The sequence below is a fragment of the Ovis aries genome, chromosome 3 (assembly GCF_016772045.2).
Source record: "Ovis aries strain OAR_USU_Benz2616 breed Rambouillet chromosome 3, ARS-UI_Ramb_v3.0, whole genome shotgun sequence".
NCBI lineage: Eukaryota > Metazoa > Chordata > Mammalia > Artiodactyla > Bovidae > Ovis > Ovis aries.
Genome location: NC_056056.1, coordinates 7,159,466 through 7,179,286, shown reverse-complemented (window position 1 = coordinate 7,179,286; position 19,821 = coordinate 7,159,466). Strand labels below are relative to the sequence as shown.

Here is a 19,821-nt window from a genome sequence, read left to right as displayed (position 1 = left end):
TTTCTGTGTTTTTTTGTGCTATGTCTAAGAACTCTTTTCCTAGACCCAGATACTAGCCCCAGAAGAGCTTTTAATAAACATTTTATAGTTTTACATTGAAGTTTGTGATCCATCCTGAGTTATTTTTATATAAGGCTTAGTTTGTGGTTCAATTATTTTTGAGGGGTCTACTATGCCAAAGCCTTTGACTGTGTGGATCACAATAAACTGTGGAAAATTCTGAGAGAGATGGGAATACCAGACCACCTGACCTCCCTCTTGAGAAATCTGTATGCAGGTCAGGAAGCAATAGTTAGAACTGGACATGGAACAACAGACTGGTTCCAAATAGGAAAAGGGTGCATCAAGGCTGTATATTGTCACCCTACTTATTTAACTTATATGCAGAGTACATCATGAGAAATGCTGGGCTGGAAGAAGCACAAGCTGGAATCAAGATTGCCAGGAGAAATATCAATAACCTCAGATATGCAGATGACACCACCCTTATGGCAGAAAGTGAAGAGGAACTCAAAAGCCTCTTGGTGAAAGTGAAAGAGGAGAGTGAAAAAGTTGGCTTAAAGCTCAACATTCAGAAAATGAAGATCATGGCATCCGGTCGCATCACTTCATGGGAAATAGATGGGGAAACAGTGGAAACAGTGTCAGACTTTATTTTTCGGGGCTCCAAAATCAGTGCAGATGGTGACTGCAGCCATGAAATTAAAAGACGCTTACTCCTTGGAAGAAAAGTTATGACCAACCTAAATAGCATATTCAAAAGCAGAGACATTACTTTGCCGACTAAGGTCCGTCTAGTCAAGGCTATGGTTTTTCCTGTGGTCATGTATGGATGTGAGAGTTGGACTGTGAAGAAGGCTGAGCACCAAAGAATTGATGCTTTTGAACTGTGGTGTTGGAGAAGACTCTTGAGAGTCCCTTGGACTGCAAAGAGATCCAACCAGTCCATTCTGAGGGAGATCAACCCTGGGATTTCTTTGGAAGGAATGATGCTAAAGCTGAAACTCCAGTACTTTGGCCACCTGATGAGAAGAGTTGACTCATTGGAAAAGACTCTGATGCTGGGAGGGATTGGGGGCAGGAGGAGAAGGGGACAACCGAGGATGAGATGGCTGGATGGCATCACCGACTTGATGGACGTGAGTCTGAGTGAACTCTGGGAGTTGGTGATGGACAGGGAGGCCTGGCATGCTGCGATTCATGGGGTCGCAAAGAGTTGGACATGACTGAGGACTGAACTGAACTGAACAGATGTCCAGTTGTTCCAGCACCATTTGTTGAAAAGGCTATCCTTTCTCCATTGAATCATTTTGTACATTAATTAAAAAAAAATCACATGTATATATTTGTGTGTGCCTTTTTCTGGTTCTCTGTCCCTATCCATTGATCTATGTGTCTGTCCCTCCACCAGCATCACACAGTCTTGATTACTGTAGTTATGTAATAGTTTTCAATTGGGTAGAGTGATTCCTCTCACTTTATTACTCTTTTTCAAAACTGTTTTAGGTTTTCTAATTCCTTTGATTTTTCAATGCAAATTGTATAATATCATCCCTATCTTTAAAAATCTTTATTGAATATTGACAGGAATCACATTAAACTTAACATGTCAGTTCTGGGAGAATTGATATTTTTAATGTGTTGAGTCTTCCAGTCCATGAACATGAATTCTCTCTCCATTTATTTAGCTCTAAGAAAAAATTCTTTTCATCAGTGTTTTATAGTTTTCAACATGTAAGCCCTGTATATGTTTATTGTTTATACCTAAATATTTCTTTTTTTAGAGTTGTTATAATGATGTTATACCTTTAATTTTACTTTCCATGTGTTCATTGCTAATATATAGATACACAATTGATTTTTGTGTGCTGATCTTGTATCCTGCGATCAGAATGAACTCTGTTATTAGTTCTGGGAGATTTTTTGTAGTTTTTTAAATTTATTTTCTACATTAATATTCTTATCAGCAAATATGACATTTTAATTTATATCTGATCTGTATGCCTTTAGTTTCCTTTTCTTACTTTATTGCTTTGGATAGAACTTATAGCGCTAAACATAGATTGTTGAGAGCAGACACCCTTTTTCACATTATTAGGAGGTGAAAACTCAATTTTTCACTGTTAGACAATGTTAGTTGTAGGGTTTTGTTTTTTTTTTTTTTGTAGATGTTGTCGATCAAGTGGAGGAAATTCCCCTCTACTCTTAGCTTCCTTAGAGAATTTTTCGACTGGGAGTTGAATTTTGTCCATTTTTTTTCTGTATTCATGTATGAAAGTGAAAGTCGCTCAGTCGTATCTGACTCTTTGGAATCCCATGGACTATACAGTCCATGGAATTCTCCAGGCCAGAATACTGGAGTGGGTAGCCTTTCCGTTCTCCAGGGGATCTTCCCAACCCAAGGATCAAACCCACGTCTCCCACATTGCAGGCAGATTCTTTACCAGCTGAGCCACATGGAAAGCCCATTCTTTAGTATGATCATGTGATTTTTCTTCTTAAGCCTGTTTACAGTGGATTACATGGATCTATTTCAAATATTGAACCAGTCTTACACTTCTAAAATAAGTCCCACTTGGTCACAATGTATAAATCTTTTTAATATATTGCCAAATTCTAGTATTTTGTTAAGGATATTTATATCTGCATTAATTAGGGATGTTGATCTGTGTGTATGATAATCTGTACTTTTCTTTTTTGTCCTGTATGGTTTTGGTATCAGGGTAATACTGCCCTCATAAAAGGAATTGGAGATGTTTCCTTCTTTTCTTATTTCAATTTCTTTAATACTTATAGTGTTATTCAAATGATTTATTTCATATTGGGTAAATTGTGATACTCTGTGCTTTCCAAGGGATTGGTCCATTTCATCTCTCTGTCAGATTTACATTTGTAGAGCCATTCGCAACTTTCCATTTCTATCCTTTTGATGTCTTTGTAGTCTGTAGAGTACCCCTTGTTCCATTTCTGATATTGGTGATATGTCTTCTTTTTTTCCCTTTGTTATTCTTGCCAGAGACTTCCTAATTTTATTCATCATTAGAATCAGCTTTTTGTTTCTATGATTTTCTCTATTTTTATGATTTTAATTTACTGAGTTTTTGTGTTTGTAATTATTATTTCCTTCCTTCTGTTTGCTTTGGGTTTATTTTGCTCTTTTCCCCCTAGTTTCATCTTTAATTTTTTTTCCCCAATACAATATTGCATTTAAAGTTTATACTTTGTAAGTGGGACATTTCATTCACACGAAACTTTCTAAAGCCTACTTTCTTAAGGTCAGAGATTAAATGAATGACCTGAGACTTTCTCTCTTTCTAATGTAAGCATTTTCAAGGTCAAATTTGCCTGTTACTCCAGGTATCTCTTGACTTCCTGCTTTTGCATTCCAGTCCCCTATAAAGAAAAAGACATCTTTTTTTGGTGTTAGTTCTAGAAGGTCTTCTAGGTCTTCATAGAACCATTTAACTTCAGCTTCTTCAGCTTTACTGGTTGAGGCATAGACTAGGATCACCGTGATATTGAATGGTTTGCTTTAGAAACGAACAGAGATCATTCTGTCATTTTTCAGATCACATCCAAGTACTGCATTTCGGACTCTATTGTTGACTATGAGGGCTACTCCATTTCTTCTCAGGGATTCTTGCCCACAGTAATAGATAAATGATCATTGAGTTAAATTCACCCATTCCAGTCCATTTTAGTTCACTGTTCCTAAAATGTTGATGTTCACTCTTCCGATCTCCTGTTTAACTGCTTCCAGTTTATCTTGATTCGTGGATCTAACATTTCAGGTTCCTATGCAATATTGTTTTTTACAGCCTCAGACTTCCATCACCAGTCATATTCACAACTGGGTGTTGTTTTTGCTTTGGCTCCATCTCTTCATTCTTTTTGGAGCTATTTCTCCACTGATCTCCAGTAGCATATTGGGCACCTACTGGCCTGGGGAATTCATCTTTCAGTGTCCTATCTTTTTGCCTTTTCATCCTGTTCATGGGGTTCTCAAGGCAAGAATACTGAAATGGTTTGCCATTTCCTTCTCCACTGGACCACGTTTTATCAGAGTAACAGTACTTACTGTTTTGTTGGAGTAACAGGCAAATTTGGCCTTGGAGTGCAAAATGAAGCAGGGCAAAGGTTAACAGGGTTTTGCCAAGAGAACACACTGGTCATAGCAAACACCCTTTTCCAACAACACAAGAGAAGACTCTACACATGGACATCACCAGATGGTCAAAACAGAAATCAGATTGATTATATTCTTTGCAGCCAAAGATGGAGAAGCTCTATCCAGTCAGCAAAAACAAGGCTGGGAGCTGACTGTGGCTCAGATCATGAACTTCTTATTGTAAAATTCAGACTTAAATTTAAGAAAATAGGGAAAACCACTAGACCATTCAGGTATGACCTAAATCAAATATCTTATGATTATATGGTGGAAGTCACAAACAGATTCAAGGGATTAGAACTGATAGACAGAGTGCCTGAAGAACTATGGACGGAGGTTTGTGACATTGTACAGGAGGCAGTGATCAAGACCATCCCCAAGAAAAAGAAATGCAAAAAGGCAAAATAGTTGTCTGAGGAGGCCTTACAGATAGCTGAGAAAAGAAGAGAAGCTAAAGGCAAAGGAGAAAAGATATACCCATTTGAATGTAGAGTTCCAAAAAATAGTAAGGAGAGATAAGAAAACCTTCCTCAGTGATCAATGCAAAGAAATAGAGGAAAACAATAGAATAGGAAATACTAGAGATCCCGTCAAGAAAGTTAGAGATACCAAGGGCATATTTCATGCAAAGATGGGCACAATAAAGGACAGAAATGGTATGGACCTAACAGAAGCAGAAGATATGAAGATGAGGTGACAAGAATACACAGACGAATTTATACAAAAAGAGCTTCATGACCCAGATAACCATGATGGTATGATCACTGGACTAGAGCCAGACATCCTGAAATGCAAAGTCAAGTGGGCCTTAGGAAGTATCACTATGAACAAAGCTAGTGGAAGTGATGAAATTCCAGTTGAGCTATTTCAAAGCCTGAAAGATGATGCTGTGAAGGTGCTGCACTCAATATGCCAGCAAATTTGGAAAACTCAGCAGTGGCCACAGGACTGGAAAAGGTCAAGTTTCATTCCAATCCCAAAGGAAGGCAATGCCAAATAATGAACAAACTACTGCCCTGTTGCACTCATCTCACATGCTAGCAAAGCAATGCTCGAAATTCTCCAAGCCAGGCTTCAACAGTACATGAATCATGGACTTCCAGATGTTCAAGCTGGATTTAGAAAAGGCAGAGGAACCAGAGATTAAATTGCCAACATCCACTGGATCATCAAATAAGCAAGAGAGTTCCAGAAAAACATCTATTTCTGCTTTATTGACTATGCCGAAGGCTTTGCCTGTGTGATCACAACAAACTGTGGAAAATTCTGAAAGAGGTGGGAATACCATACCACCTTACCTGCCTCCTGAGAAATCTGTATGCAGGTCAAGAAGCAACAGTTAGAACTGGACATGGAACTACAGACTGGTTCCAAATTGGGAAAGGAGTACATCAAGGCTGTATATTGTCACCCTGCATATTTAACTTATATGCAGAGTATATCATGCGAAACGCCGGGCTGGATGAAGCACAAGCTGGAATCAAGATTGCCAGGACAAATATCAATAACCTCAGATATGCAGATGACACTACCCTTACGGCAGAAAGCAAAGAAGAACTAAAGAGCTTCTTGATGAAAGTGAAAGAGGAGAGTGAAAAAGTTGGCTTAAAGCTCAACATTCAGAAAACTAAGATCACGGCATCTGGTCCCATCACTTCATGGCGAATAGATGGGCCAACAATGGAAACAGTGACAGAGTTTAGTTTTGGGGGCTCCAAAATCACTGCAGGTGGTGACTATAGTCACAAAACCAAAAGAAGCTTGCTCCTTGGAAGAAAAACTATGCCAAATCTAGACAGTGTATTAAAAAGCAGTGACATCACTTTGCCAACAAATGTCCATATAATCAAAGCTATGGTTTTTCCAGTAGTTTTGTACAAATGTGAGAGTTGGACCATAAAGAAGGCTGAACGCCAAAGAACTGATGCTTTTGAACTGTGGCATTGGAGAAAACTCTTGAGGGTCCCTTGGACAGCAAGAAAATCAAACTGGTCGATCCTAAAGGCAATTAACACTGAATAGTCATTGGAAAGACTGATGCTGAAGCTGAAGTTCCAATACTTTGGCCACCTTATGGGAGGAGCCGACTGGTTGGAAAAGACCCTGATGCTGGGAAAGATTGAAGGTGGGAGGAGAAAGGGACGACAGAGGATGAGATGGCTGGATGGCATCACCGACTGGATGGACATGAGTTTGAGTAAATTCTGGGAGTTGGCGATGGACAGAGAGGCCTGGCGTACTTCAGTCCATGGGGTCGCAAAGAGTCGGACACGACTGAGCGACTGAACTGAACTGAATGTAAATAATTAGTGCTATAAATTCCCTCACCACACCACTTTAGCTGCATTCCACAAATTTTTATATTCTGTGTTTTTGTTTTCATTCGGTTCTATGTGTTTTTAAAATTTCCTTTGAGACTTCTTCTTTGACCTATGGGTAATTTTTAGAAGTGTGTTGTTTCCAATGTTTGGAGATTTTCCTGTTGTATTTCTGATATTAATTTCTGCTTTGATTCTCTCACGATCAGAGAACACACTCTGATTTCACTTCTTTTCAGTTTGTTGAGATTTGAGAATTCTCTGGTGGCCCCCTGGTTAGGACTTGATGCTTTCACTGCCGTAGCCCAGGGTTCAATCCCTGATTGGGAAATTAAGATTCCACAAGCCCTGAGACACAGCCAAAAAGTAAATAAATAAAATAAAAATAAATAAATTTGTTGAGATTTCTCCTAACCCTTACCTTCACATTTGCATCAGTTCCGTTCAGTCACTCAGTCATGTCTGACTTTTTTTGACCCCATGGACTGCAGCATGCCAGGCTTCCCTGTCCATCACAACTCCTGGAGCTTGCTCAAACTCATATGCATCTACTCAGTGATTCCACCCAACCATCTTATCCTCTGTCATCTCCTTCTCCTCCTGCCTTCAATCTTTCCAAGCATCAGGGTCTTTTCCAATGAGTCAGTTCTTCCCATCAGGTGGCCAAAGTATTGGAGCTTTAGCTTCAGCATCAGTGAAAACACAGATATGATATATTTGCATAGCCTCCCCCATTATCAACATTCTTTACCACAGTGGTACATTTATTACAACTGGTGAACCAAAATTGACTCACCATTATAACCCAAAGTTCATGGCTTACACTAGGGCTGACTCTTGGTGTTGTGTATTCTATGGCTTTGGCTAATATGTAAAATGACACATATCTCCCATTAGCCACATAGAGAGTATTCACCATGTTGAGTATTTTCACTGCCCAAAATGTGTTTTGTCTATACTCTCCCTCCCCCAGTCCCTGGCAACCGCTAATCTTTTTACTATCTCCATTGTTTTCCCTTTTTCAAAATTGTGTGCATCATACGGGATGCAACCTTTCCAGATTGACTTCTTTCACTTAGTAATACGTGTTTAAGTTTCCTCCATGTCTTTTCCTGGCTTGACAGCTCATTTTGTTTGATCATTGAATAATATTCCGTTGCCTGGATTAGCACCGTTTATCTATCCATTCACCTGATGAAAGACATCGTGGTTGCTTCCAAGGTTTGGCAATTATGAATAAAGCTGCTAGAAACACCTGTGTGCAGGTTTTATGTGGACATAAGTTTTTAACTCCTTTGAATAAATACCAAGGAGCTTGATGGGTGGATCGTATGCTAATACTATGTTTAATTTTGTAAAAACTGCCAAACTGTCTTCCAGTTGGTTGTTCCATTTTACATTCCTGCCAGCCATGAACGAGAGTTCTTGTGGCTTCACATCCTTGGCAGCATCTGGTGCTGTCAGTGTGCTGGATTTTGGCTATTTTAGTAGGTGTACAGTGGTAGAAATGAAAAAGTTTTAAATTCCACTTGTAATGACACACAGACATAAAATACTTGGTGATGAATTTAACAAAAGAACAAAATTTTTCAAGTCTTAAGATAAATGGAAAAAAACAGTATGTTCATGAGTTGGAAGACTCGGTGTTGTCAAAGTGGCCAGTTCCCCCCAGTGACCAATAGGTTCAGCACAATCTCAATTATATTCTCAGCAGCCTTGTGGAAATATGTAAATTGTCAAGCTGATTCTAAGACTTATATGAAAATGCAAATGCCCTACCACAGCCAAAACAATTGTTGTATTGCTGGAAGTTGGAGAACCTACCCAAGCTGATTTCAGGACTAAGGAATCAAGGCATAACAGACAGATTAATGTAGCTGACAGGAGCATCAGAGGTAGATCCATGCTTAATCAGCATGTTGATTTTTCACAAAGGGGCAAACGCATTTCAACGGGGAAAAGAAGTCTTTTGAACAAATGGTACTGGAACAGCTGGGAGTCCATATTGAGATGAATGAAACTTTATCTTTACTTCACATCATATGTGACATTCAACATGGATCATAGATCTAAATGGAAAAGCCCAAACCATAAAGCTTCTCAAAGAAAACATTAAGAAAAATCGTCATGACCTATGAACCGGATGAAATTCCTCAGGTGTGACACAGGAAGCAATGACCAGAAGGAAGATCACCAGACTGACTTCATCAAAGTAGAAAACTTCTGCTTACTGTGAAGAAAATGAAAAGGGAAACCACAAAGGTGGAGAAAATGCAGCAAACCAAATAACTGGTAAAGAACTGGTGTCCAGATTAGACAGAAAACCCTACAACTGAATGATCAAGGGGCATGCGCTCAGTTCAAAACGGTCAAAAGATCTGAACAGACTCTTTAGAAACAAATGCATATGGGAATTCCCTGGTGGTCCAGTCGTTAGGGCTCCGCACTTCCACCGCAGGGGGTGCAGAGCTCAGTCTGGTAGGGTGACTGAGATCCTGCAAGCTGTAAAGCATGGTCAAAAAAAAAAAACAGACACAAAAATGAAGAATGCATCTGAATGGGCAGTGAGCGCTCAGCATCACGAGTTTTCTGGGAAATGCTAATTACAGCCCATGAGACACCACGACAGTGTCTCACGATTAAGATATTTCTATGATTAAAATTTTAGAAGATTGACGACACCAAATGTTGGTATGAATGTGGAACAACCAGAGCGCTCCTAAATTGCTGATGGGAACACAGAATGTTACAAGTATTTTGGAAAATGTTTCACCAGTGGCTTATAAAGTAAAAGGCACGCTTACCCTCTAACCCAGGAATTCTCCACTACTAGGTATTTTCCTGATAGAAATAAGTGCACATGTTCACAAAAAAGACGTGTACGTGACTGTTTATAGCAGCTTTTATTTAGAATACACCTCTAACGGGGAACAACCCAAATATCCATTACCAGGAGAGTGGGTATACAAACTGTGGTGTATCTAATACCATGGCATCCTAGTTATTAATAACATGGGAATGATCTATCAGCGTACACAGCATAGATGAATCACACAGACACTACGCTGAATGAAAAAAACGGATGCAAAAGAGCACAAACTGTATGATGCCATTTATATGATGTTCTAGAACAGGCTAAACTATTCAATGATGAACAAAGTCAGAATATTGTTTTTTTTTTCCAGGGTGAGGATCATCTTGGAAATCACAAAGATATTTTGGGGGTTGGTGAAAAGGTTCTGTATCTTTATAAGTGTGTGGGTTACATGGACGCATGCATTCGTCCAAGCTCATAGAATTGTACGCGTGAGATTTGGGCATTTCACTCTATGCACATTTTACCTTAAAAAACTCTGAACTGTAAACAAACATAGACTCAGAATAATACTGAGCAAACAGCAGGTGTTGCAGTGGAATGACAGCCACTGTTCATGACTCTTGGATCTATGAAAGACCCACAGTTCGCTGCATCTTCGCTTGGCCACCCCCAAGCGTGGGGAGGGCAGAACTCTTTGCTGCCTCTGCTGTACTTGCTCACAGTCGCAGGCAGAGTTCTCCCACATTCTGGAGAAGGGAGGTGCCCCGTGGCACTGCTGCCACAGCATCACTTTGCCTCTCTCTATCTGGAAGGCAGCTCATGTCTGCTCTCTCTCCATCACTGGCACAACTTGCTTGATTCACACGTCCTCCAACTGGCCACCCTCCACTGTGCCAAGGACTAATGTTGTGCCTCAATCGACTTGCCCCTGGGGACCACTGCCCTGCTCCTGGCAATCAGAATTCACCTGGGAATGGGGTGCCTTCGTTCCAGACACAGTCCTGTAAAGATTTCTCTGTGAAATCTGGAGCATTTTCATTCCCATGTTCATAAATCACCGAATATTCGTTCAGCTCCTGCTGTGTGCTAGGTCCTGAAGATTCTTGGGACCTACACGTGGGCAAATCAGGGAAGTACCTTTGGCCTCAGGGACTTACATTCTGGTGGAAGGACGCAGAGCGGAAGGCAGAATAATGACCCTGTTAGTATGTGACCTTTATTGACAAGAGATGTGATCTGGCAAAGGCCTGGATGTCTTCTCATGCGTGCATGCTAAGTCTCTTCAGTTGTGTCCGACTCTTTGCGACCCTATGGACTATAGCCCTCCAAGGTTCCTCCGTCCATGGGATTCTCCAGGCAAGAATACTAGAGTGAGTTGCCATGCCCTCCTCCAGGGGGTCTTTCCGATCTAGGGATTGAACCTGAATCTCTTAAATCTCTTGCATATGTAGGCGGGTTCTTTACCACTGACACCACCTGGGAAGCCTCTCTCTTCTCATACCTGAGAGTAATAGCATCAACCTGACTCCCACCCTGCTGAGGGAAAGTGGCTAGACCCCCGAGCTCCTGGCTTGAACAGGAACCAGAGATTGGAGCCAGTGTTTGGAGAGGCCAGGTGGATGATGAAGGGTCTGAATCTGCTCGGATGTGGATGTGGAATCATTCGCTTCCTCAGGCTGCTTATGACCTCTGACCTCATGCAGGCTCCTTCTTGCTGGGGCTTGCTCTCCCTCAGCACTGGACACAGCCTGTGCTAGACAAACACATGTAAAATTTAGGAAGAGGTGGGGTACTTCTTGTTTGAAAATTACATCAAGATTACATAATCATGTAAATTCTCCTTGTTCACCAAATCCCACTCTTGTTTGGAGAACACCAAGGCCAGCCCCAGGGGATCAATCATGATTAGTTCATTATTCATGCCAATCTTGTTCCCCCTTTCTAATGAGTAGACAGAGGTAAGCATGTGACCCAATTCTGGTCAATGAGATAGAAAGGGAAGTCTGCTGGGAGCTTCTGGAAAGAGTCCCTCCCTCCACTTCACAAGTATAGAGAGAGCTTTCTGGATGCTGGTGTGTGAGGGTGTGATGCCTGGAGCTGTGGCAACCGTTTTGCAACTATGAGGTGACAAATTTGAGGTTAAAAAAAAAACTTAAGGACAACAGAGTCAAAAGGTGAAAGGCACTCTTTCCCAGGTTACCTTATGTGGCAAAAGGAATTTTGCAGATGTGATTATGAATTTTGATCTTGACTCAAGCTACTGGACTGACCTTAGAACTTCTTATCTCAGTAATTCTTCTTGAATACCCTTTATGGTTCAATCCACTCAGAGCTAGCTTGGTGTTCTATTACTGGTAGCAGAGACACACCCCTATTCTTCTGCTCCAACCATCAGCAGTTCTCCATTCTGCTCAGCACAGAATGGAAAGCCTTAGCCTGACCCACAACGCCTGTGCCTAACCTTTGCAGCCACACCTCACATCCCTCTCCCCTGAGCTCACTTTCTTCTCACAACACTGGCCTTCAGTTTTTTCTTCCCACTCACCAGGCTTCTCACCACCTCCAGGCCTTTGTACACGCTGTACCCTCTGGCTGGAATGCTCTCTCTTCCTGCGTCTCCCTGCAGCACCTGGTTAAATTCTCAGATTCCTTTGGCCTCAGTTTATACAGCCTTAAGTGAGACCGTCCCCATCTCTTCTCGTCTGGAATTGTGTGTTTATTTACAACTTTATCTAGCACTTTATCTAGCATCCCCACTGGGATGAAAGCTTTATCACAGATGGCATTGGGTCTGCTTTTTTCACACCTAGCCCCTGTACCTACTACTGTGGAGCCCACAGCAAGTGCACAGTTGTATCTCTTTAAAAAATGTTTATCAGAGTATAATTGATTTACAGTGTTAGTTTCAGGTGTACAGCAAAGTGAATCAGTCATATATATGCCTATATCCACTCGCAGTTGCGTTTCGTTTTATTTATTTAGCTGCTCTGTGTCTTAGTTGTGGCATATGGAAACTTTGATCTTTAGTGGCGGCATGTGGGATCTTTCAGTTGTGGTATATGAACACTTAGTTGCGGCATGGGGCATGTTCCCTGACCAGGGATTGAACCTGGGCCCCTTGCATTGAGAACACAGAGTCTTAGCCACCGAACCACCAGGGAAGTCCCTCATAGTTCTGTCTTCTGAATGAACGAAACAGTTAGTGAACCATTATTTCCTGTGCATCTCTGCTATACTCTGAGGCTGTCAGGTTTAGGAATAGTTCACTGAGTTCCGGGGGACCCATCCTTCCCCAGACAGTCCCTTACATCCCTGTTTGCACTTGATTCATTTGTTTACAAGTTTGTCACTTGTGTGTGTCAGACGCGCACACACACACACACACACACACTTAGTAGTCTGTTAGTGTATAACAAACACACCCCTCCCAAACACACAATAGCTTAAAACAACAATAAACACTTATTATCTCATTATTTCCATGGGTCAGAAGTTTGGCTGAAGGCTTAGCTGGGTATTTCTGGCTCAGAGTCACCTAGGAGGCTGAAGTCAGGTGTCCTCGGGGACTGCTGAGGCTAAAGAAACTGCGTCCCCCAAGGCTCACGTACAAGCCTGCGCCGCTCCTGGCCTCTCCATTCAAGGCTGCTTGAATGTCCTCACAGCATGGCAGCTAGCTTCCTTTAGATTCATGGGAGCAAGGCGGAAGCCACAGCGCCCCCTGTGACTCAGCCTGGGAAGTCACATATTATCACACACCGTCATGTCCGCTCTGTTGGTTATGACTTAAAGGATGCGAATACCTGGAGGCGCCATCTTGGAAGTCGGCCACATACCCCCAGCTCTTCAGGAGCAATTTGTTGAGAGCACTAATAAACGAACACACTATTTTATGACAATGAATACAGTGTTAGCACTGACATCTTGAGCCATTGTAAATGGGCTAATATACGATACACTGAGCCCACGGGAAGAGCTCTGTGCCAGCTCTTGCTGTTATCTCTAAAGATACGGTCTACTTGAATCTGATGCCCAGAGAATGTGTTGTTGTAGGCATGCAATTCATCACACCCATCAGCTCAGCCTCAATGAATTGTGGGGTATGGAGGGTCAGTGATGGCTTGGGGGATTTGGGGAGCAGGGAATGACTGCTCCCAACCCCTCAGCTACTGTTGAGAAAGGATCTAAAAATTAAAGACTTTGTGGTGAATACATGAACTAAATGAACAAATGATTGCACTGGAGACCCTGAGGAATTCCTTGCCTGAGAGTGAAATTCTATCTCCTCGGCATCCCCTGGCCCTAGACAGGTCTTGGGGAACAGAGTACTGGGCAGAGCTGCTGCAGCCTGGCGTAGGGAGAGCTAGAGCCAATATATCAATGAAAAACCATGTTTTCCCGGCCAGGAGAGTGCTCAGGAAGTATGGCCAGTGCCCAACGGCCCCTGTGTTATCTGCTAGGATGGTCCAGGGACCCAGACATTTTGCTACTGCTGGTGGTGGAACAATCTCTCAGGCTCCTTCTTAGGAGATCTTCCTGCCCAACCTGTGGTCCCTATACCCCTGGCAGAAGCTCAATGTTGTTTTGTACAATCCGGGCTCCATGGAAACCACCCAGACTCAGTTAATTCCCATTTCCTTTGCTTCCAGTAAACTGGGTTTATGGGAATCTCTGGGATCCCAGTTAAGGTAAAATACTAGTTAGCCTCAGGGTCTGCTGGCTGCATAGTCTCAGGGTGACATCCGCCCATCATCTTAAAAAATTTTTTTTGTGTGTGGCTGTGCACCACACATGGAATCTTAGTTTCCCGATTAGGGATCAAACCCACATCCCCTGCAGTGGAAGTACGGAATTTTAACCACTGGACCGCCAGGGAAGTCCCAGTCATTGTTTTATAGCGTGTGTGGATGCTGTTCCGTGCAGCCTCTTGTTTCTGTCTTAGCATTGTGAGGTCTTAGGCAGAACGTGTCTGCACCAAGCAGGCAATAAGTCACTTAAGCCCTGGAAATGCCTCTCCAGGGGAGGCGAGGCTGCTGACAGCCACCAGCGCTGAGACCAGATGATGTAAGATCTTGGACAAACTGTGCTCCTGAGCCTCAGTGTCTTCATCTAAGAAGTGGGGCTGCCTACAGCAGCTCATCTCGGAAGGCTGGGAGGACAAGGGGAGGCAAGCACCTGGCCTGGCGCCCCAAACGACGGCTCTGGTGGATGTCCCCGGGTGCTGCGTTAACAAACCAATCCAAGATTTGCAAGGCTGTGGTGGGCGGCAGGGACCCTCCCCGCCCCTGCTCTGGGCTGGGCCCCAGCTCACCCCTCCAGAAGCCACAAGTCTGGGGGGGAACCGGTGGGTGTGGGAACAGATCAATTACATCACAGTGTGAGGTCTCTGTTTTCCAAACTTTCCATCGTGAGTGTTTATTGCTGTGATAATGGGGGGTGAGAGACCCAAAGACCAAACAAACAGCATGATGAGAGAGAAGCAGAAATTGAGAAAAGGACCAGGGCTGTGGTGCGCGCAACAATAGAAGACAGAATCTTCTTGACATGGGGTGGGGGGGGGGCGGTGGCTAGGTGATGCCCCAAGGGGGCCTCCTCTGGGAGGTCCCTTGGAGGCCTGCGAAGAAAGAGAGATGGGCCAGACCCTGGGATCAAAGAGACAGAGCTGAACCTCGGGGCAGCAGAGCTTGCCTGCCACTTGCCGGCTGTGGAGGCTTGGGTAAGAGACGCCCCAGTCTCCCCCTCTATAAAATGGGGATGATGAAGCTGCCACCAGCCCCTCCACCTCTCAGGGTGGTGGTCAGGATGAAAGGAGGGAACAACCAACAGTGCTTGGAGCTGAGCCTGGCAGGGTGGGCTCTACATTCAAGTTTTTGGATAAATAAGTGGAAGCCCCGCCCGCACGTGCGCTGGGGACGCCTGCGGCCCAGCTGCTTGTTGGTGCAGGCCTGCAGCCTGTGTCAGGGAGTCGCCCCTTTCCTTCATCCTCTGCTGTGCCTCCAGTCTGCTTGTTGCAGGGGAAGAAGGGTGCTAAGCAGAGAGCTACCCCTATCAGCCCACTCTGCTGATGGCTGAGGCCCCTAGAAGGCAGGCTAGGGGCTTTGCAAGCCTCTGTATGTGGCCTCCTACTAACAGGCTGGGGAACACCTTTAGGGGGCCTGAGGTTTCCAGTGACCCCTGGTTTGGCAGCCTCTTCCCCACCAGGGCCCTGCCCTTCCCTGAGCACCATCAGCCAGCCAGGGCTGGTTTCTGCCCGTGGGGATCTGGAAGCCCCAATACAATGCCAGAACAGCTCAGACACCCTGGCATCACTGCGAGGGTGCTGCCCATCCCCTGGGCATCTCAGCCTCTGTCCATGCCCGTGGCACCCATGGAGTGGGCTGGGAGGGGCTGCATTGAGAGAGGGGAGGGTGCAAGGCCATCTGAACTCCCCAGATGGGTGAACGAGTCCAAGCCTCAGTCTCCTGGTTTGTCCAAGAGTCTATCCGTGCCCCCATGTTTCTGAAAGTCCAGGAAAACACAGCTCAGTGATGTGTCTGCTACACAGGGGGTGGCAGGTGGGGCAGGGCGCAAACGGCGGCGGCAGGTATCAGGCCCCAGCCCCAGGGCTCTGAGCCACCTTTCTGAACACTGATGCCCCGGGGCTGTGAGCCCCTCCAGGCACCCCTGTCCTTGCTCCCCGGCCGCGTGAAGGGGCCCAACCCAGTTAGCACTCGTCTGTAAGGATGTGGGCGCTCTTTCCCAGAGAACTGGGAGCCTCCTAGCAAGCGCACCCCTGCAACCTCCCTTCCCCATCTGCCTCACTCAGGCTCCAACCAGAGAAACAGAACCAGCAGATCTACGTGAAGAGATTTACCGCAAGGAATCGGTTATGCAACTGTGGAGCTGGCTAGACAAGCCTGGAATCTGAAGAGCAGGCTGGACCGAGGGGCCAGGGCTGATGGTGCTGTCTGTGGGCGGAATTTCTGCCCCATCAGGGAAGCCTCAGCTCTGCTCTGAAGGTCTTCCAAGGGATGCAACCAGGCTCACCTAGAGTGTCTAGCACAATCTGTCTCACTTTAAGTCAGCCGAGTATGGACTGGAATCACCTCCACGGGGCACCTTCGGAGTGACACTAAGATTAGTGTTTGATGGAATAGTTGGGAATGGCAGCTTTACCAGGCAGGCACCAAGCATCCCTTCACTCTTCCTCTGTCAGTGGTTTCCAGCTCCTTCCTGCTCAAGCATCAACTCTTCAGACAGCCCCCATCAGAGGCAGGGTGAGATCAGCAGGGCTCCCTCCTGCCATGAATTCGCCTGGACCCCCAGCGCTCAGCCCAGCTCTTCCTCCAGCTGTGTGTCCCTTGCTTGTGAAATCTCCCTTAACCAGCCTGGGCAAGCCATCTAGGAGCCCAGTTTGGTGTGGAGCCACCCTCAGAGAGCTGCCGGTCATTTAGAGGAGCTGTCAGGAGTCCAGAACACCAGTCTGCTGAGCGCCTCTGTTTTTCGGGCCTTCAGGCCTGGCTCTGGGCGGGATTCTCTGGTTAGCCTGCAGCTCTGGGTTGCAGGAAGCCAACCCTGTGGTTGTTTTGTTTCGATTGCACAACCCTGGAGCCAGAGGCCAGAGTGGACATCTGCTGTTTTGGCCGCCCAACACCCCTGGCCCCCTCTTTCTGGCAAAAGTCCCCCATTTGCATCACAGGGAATTCCCCCCATGTGTGCAGCCTGGGGAGTGGGCTGCCAGTCCAGATGCCCCTCCCTCCGTGCCAAGGGATGGGCCTATAGCCCCGGCTGGGTCAGCAGTCCCCCTTCCCTGAGGACGGGACTCTCACTCCTTGTCCTGATGGCCAGCCCGAGGGGCGGGTGTCGCTCCTCTCCAACATGCCCCCTTGGTTGCATCCTTGCTGGGGCCTGTCTGCCTCTCCTGTGTTTACTTCCACTCTGAACTTGCCCTCGGTCTGGGGATGAAACCTTTTACTGCTCAAGGCAAACAGAGCCCAATTTCTGTTGCTTACAACCACAGAAACCTGACTGCCTCTGAATGTCAGTCCTGGCTCTGCCCTGACTCTCTGTGTGACCCTGGGCAAGGTGGCCCCTTTCTGGCCTTAGTTTCTCCACCTGCACCTCTCAGCTGGCCTCCTGTGCTGACATCGATGACCCCACGGCTGCCGTGGCCACTGCAGCTGACCAGCAGGGACGTGTCTGCTGTCATGGATCAGCTGAGGACTTCTCTGCTCGACCCTGGGGTCTCTGGGGGTGTGTTTAGGGAGGGAGGGAAGACGGTAGCTGTGAAATCGTTGGTTTTACCTCCTCCTTATGTAGAACCATTAGTACATAAGGGGCCATATGTACATCTGCGTACATAAGGATTGATGTACTCAGCACCAAGACCTTGCTAAGCCCCCAAAACCTCAGCGTTGCACAGCTAAGCTGTTGCTTTATTTTTATTTTTTAAAAAATATTTACTTTTATTTATTTGGCTGCACCAGGTCTGTGTTGTGCCACTCTGAATCTTCCATCTTCATCACGGCATGTGGAATCTTCTAGTTGAGGCTTGTGGGATCTAGTTTCCTGAACAGGGATCGAACCTGGGTCCCCATGGAGCACAGAGTCTTGGCCATTGGACCACCAGGAAAGTCCCTACTAAGCCATTGCTTTTAGCCACTATGCTCATATTTTTGAGAATCTGGTAAAACCTCTGGATGCTCCCCTTAGACCAAAAAATATCCCTCCATCCATCTCTGCCTCCCTTCTTCCCTCCCTTCCTTTCTCTCTCTCTCACTCACACACACTTTAACACACCATTTCAGGAGAACTAGGCACAGGCTCCCGATGCCAGTCCTAACCCTCAGGCAAGCAGCTTCTGCTTTTATGAGACAAATAACCACCTTCAGTGCACAAGCCAGTGGCCTGGCCCTACATCAGATGCCTTGTAAGCATCACTGATGCACCTAAGGAGAACCACATTTGTGGTAGAGATTGCTGTTTTCACCAAATCCTAGATCATTCTCTTCCTTTTGGGCACCCAGCAGGACTACATTTCCCAGCCTCCTTTGTGGTTAGGTGTGGCCACATGACTGGGTTCTGGCCAATGGCATGTGAGCTGAAGTGATCTGCCCCACCACCCCTTTTGGCCTGCTCCATAAATTCCTTCTATGCCTTCCTCCACACTCTCTTTACCCTTCTACAAGATTACTGCAGAGAAGGAAAAGGCCCTAGAAGATGATGAACCACAGGATGAGGGAGCCTGGGCCCCTGAGTTACTGCCTGGAGCAGGGCCCCCACTTCCTCTCTACCAGCCCAGAGTAGATAGTGATGTGAATAAGAAATAAACTTTTATTTGGGGATGGTTTGTTATATCCATTAGCCCATCCTGAGTAATACAATATTTTTATTATCTGCATTCAGGGGAGCTGCTCTTTGTTGTAAAGGAATTCATCCTAGGTTGCCTTTAAAGCAGAAATCTCTGCCACTGCCTTCAGCCTGGACCCTCGAGGCTGCTGAGGGTGCATGATGGGCCTTCTGCCTGGCGCCCACCTGAACTCAAGGCATCTTTTCCAGGACCCGGATTGACCACCAGTCTCGGCCTCATCCCTTGCCCCCAGGCCCCTCCACCTGGCTTCTCTCATTTCACCATGTCTGTAGTCTGGGATCATGTTCCTTCTCATGGCTTCCCACTGCTTGGGCTGTTGTCTGGGGTCCAAAGACCATGGTTCAGAGTCAGCCGAATCTATTAGCTTTTCTCCCGAATAGCTCCTTGAGGACAGGGCTTGGGGAGTGCTCACTGCTGAATTTCCTTGTGACTAGCAGAAGATAAGCACGCAGCAGGTACTTTTTGAAATGCTCTGGTCTTTGCAGATCCACCGTGTGGAAAGCCCTGAGAACGCCATGGCTAGAATCCATCTCCCGGGAGCACCCAGGCTCCAGAGGAAGAAGCTGGACTCCACCGATGTTCATCCCCTAGATGCGCTGTAACAAGGCTCCCAGAAGGTCAAGGCCAGAACTCCGGGCCTGGGCTGCCTCGCTCTGACCACATTTCCAAGCACAAATTGCACCCTGACCCCGTCGTCCCCAAACCCTACATGCTGGGAGATGGAGTCACGTCAAGGCCATGATATGTGGACCAGCCTTTCCATCACTGAACCTCCAATGGAGGACCGGTCCCCCCTTTTTAAATAATTAAATCAATTTCCAAACTACCTTTGAAAATGAAAGTGAAAATGTTGGTCACTCAGTCTTGCCTGACTCTTTGCAACCCCATGGACTGTAGTCCGCCAGGCTCCTCTGTCCATGGAATTTTCCAAACAAGAATACTGGAGGGTGTTGCCATTTCCTTCTCTAGAGGATCTTCCCAATCCAGGGACTGAACCTGAGTCTCTTGCACTGCAGGCAGATTCTTTACTATCTGAGCCACCAGGGAACCCTTTAGCCATTGCTTATCTTTATAATATTAACAGTAATAATAACAACATTAACTTTCCTTGGTGTGTGTGTGCCAGGCCCCCTACGCTAGACCATTTATATCCAGACTTTTTTTGATCTTT

The 19,821-nt window shown here is 45.5% G+C and overlaps 1 long non-coding RNA gene across 1 annotated transcript in view; it reads left to right on the top strand.

Moving 5' to 3' along the window:
- The window catches only part of LOC132659375 (uncharacterized), a 43,757-nt gene extending 24,250 nt beyond the window's left edge, over positions 1-19,507 (top strand). The window contains exon 2 of the long non-coding RNA XR_009599738.1: positions 19,136-19,507. This is a non-coding gene — a long non-coding RNA (uncharacterized LOC132659375). The remainder of the gene's footprint in view (positions 1-19,135) is intronic.
- Positions 19,508-19,821: the final 314 nt, after the last annotated feature.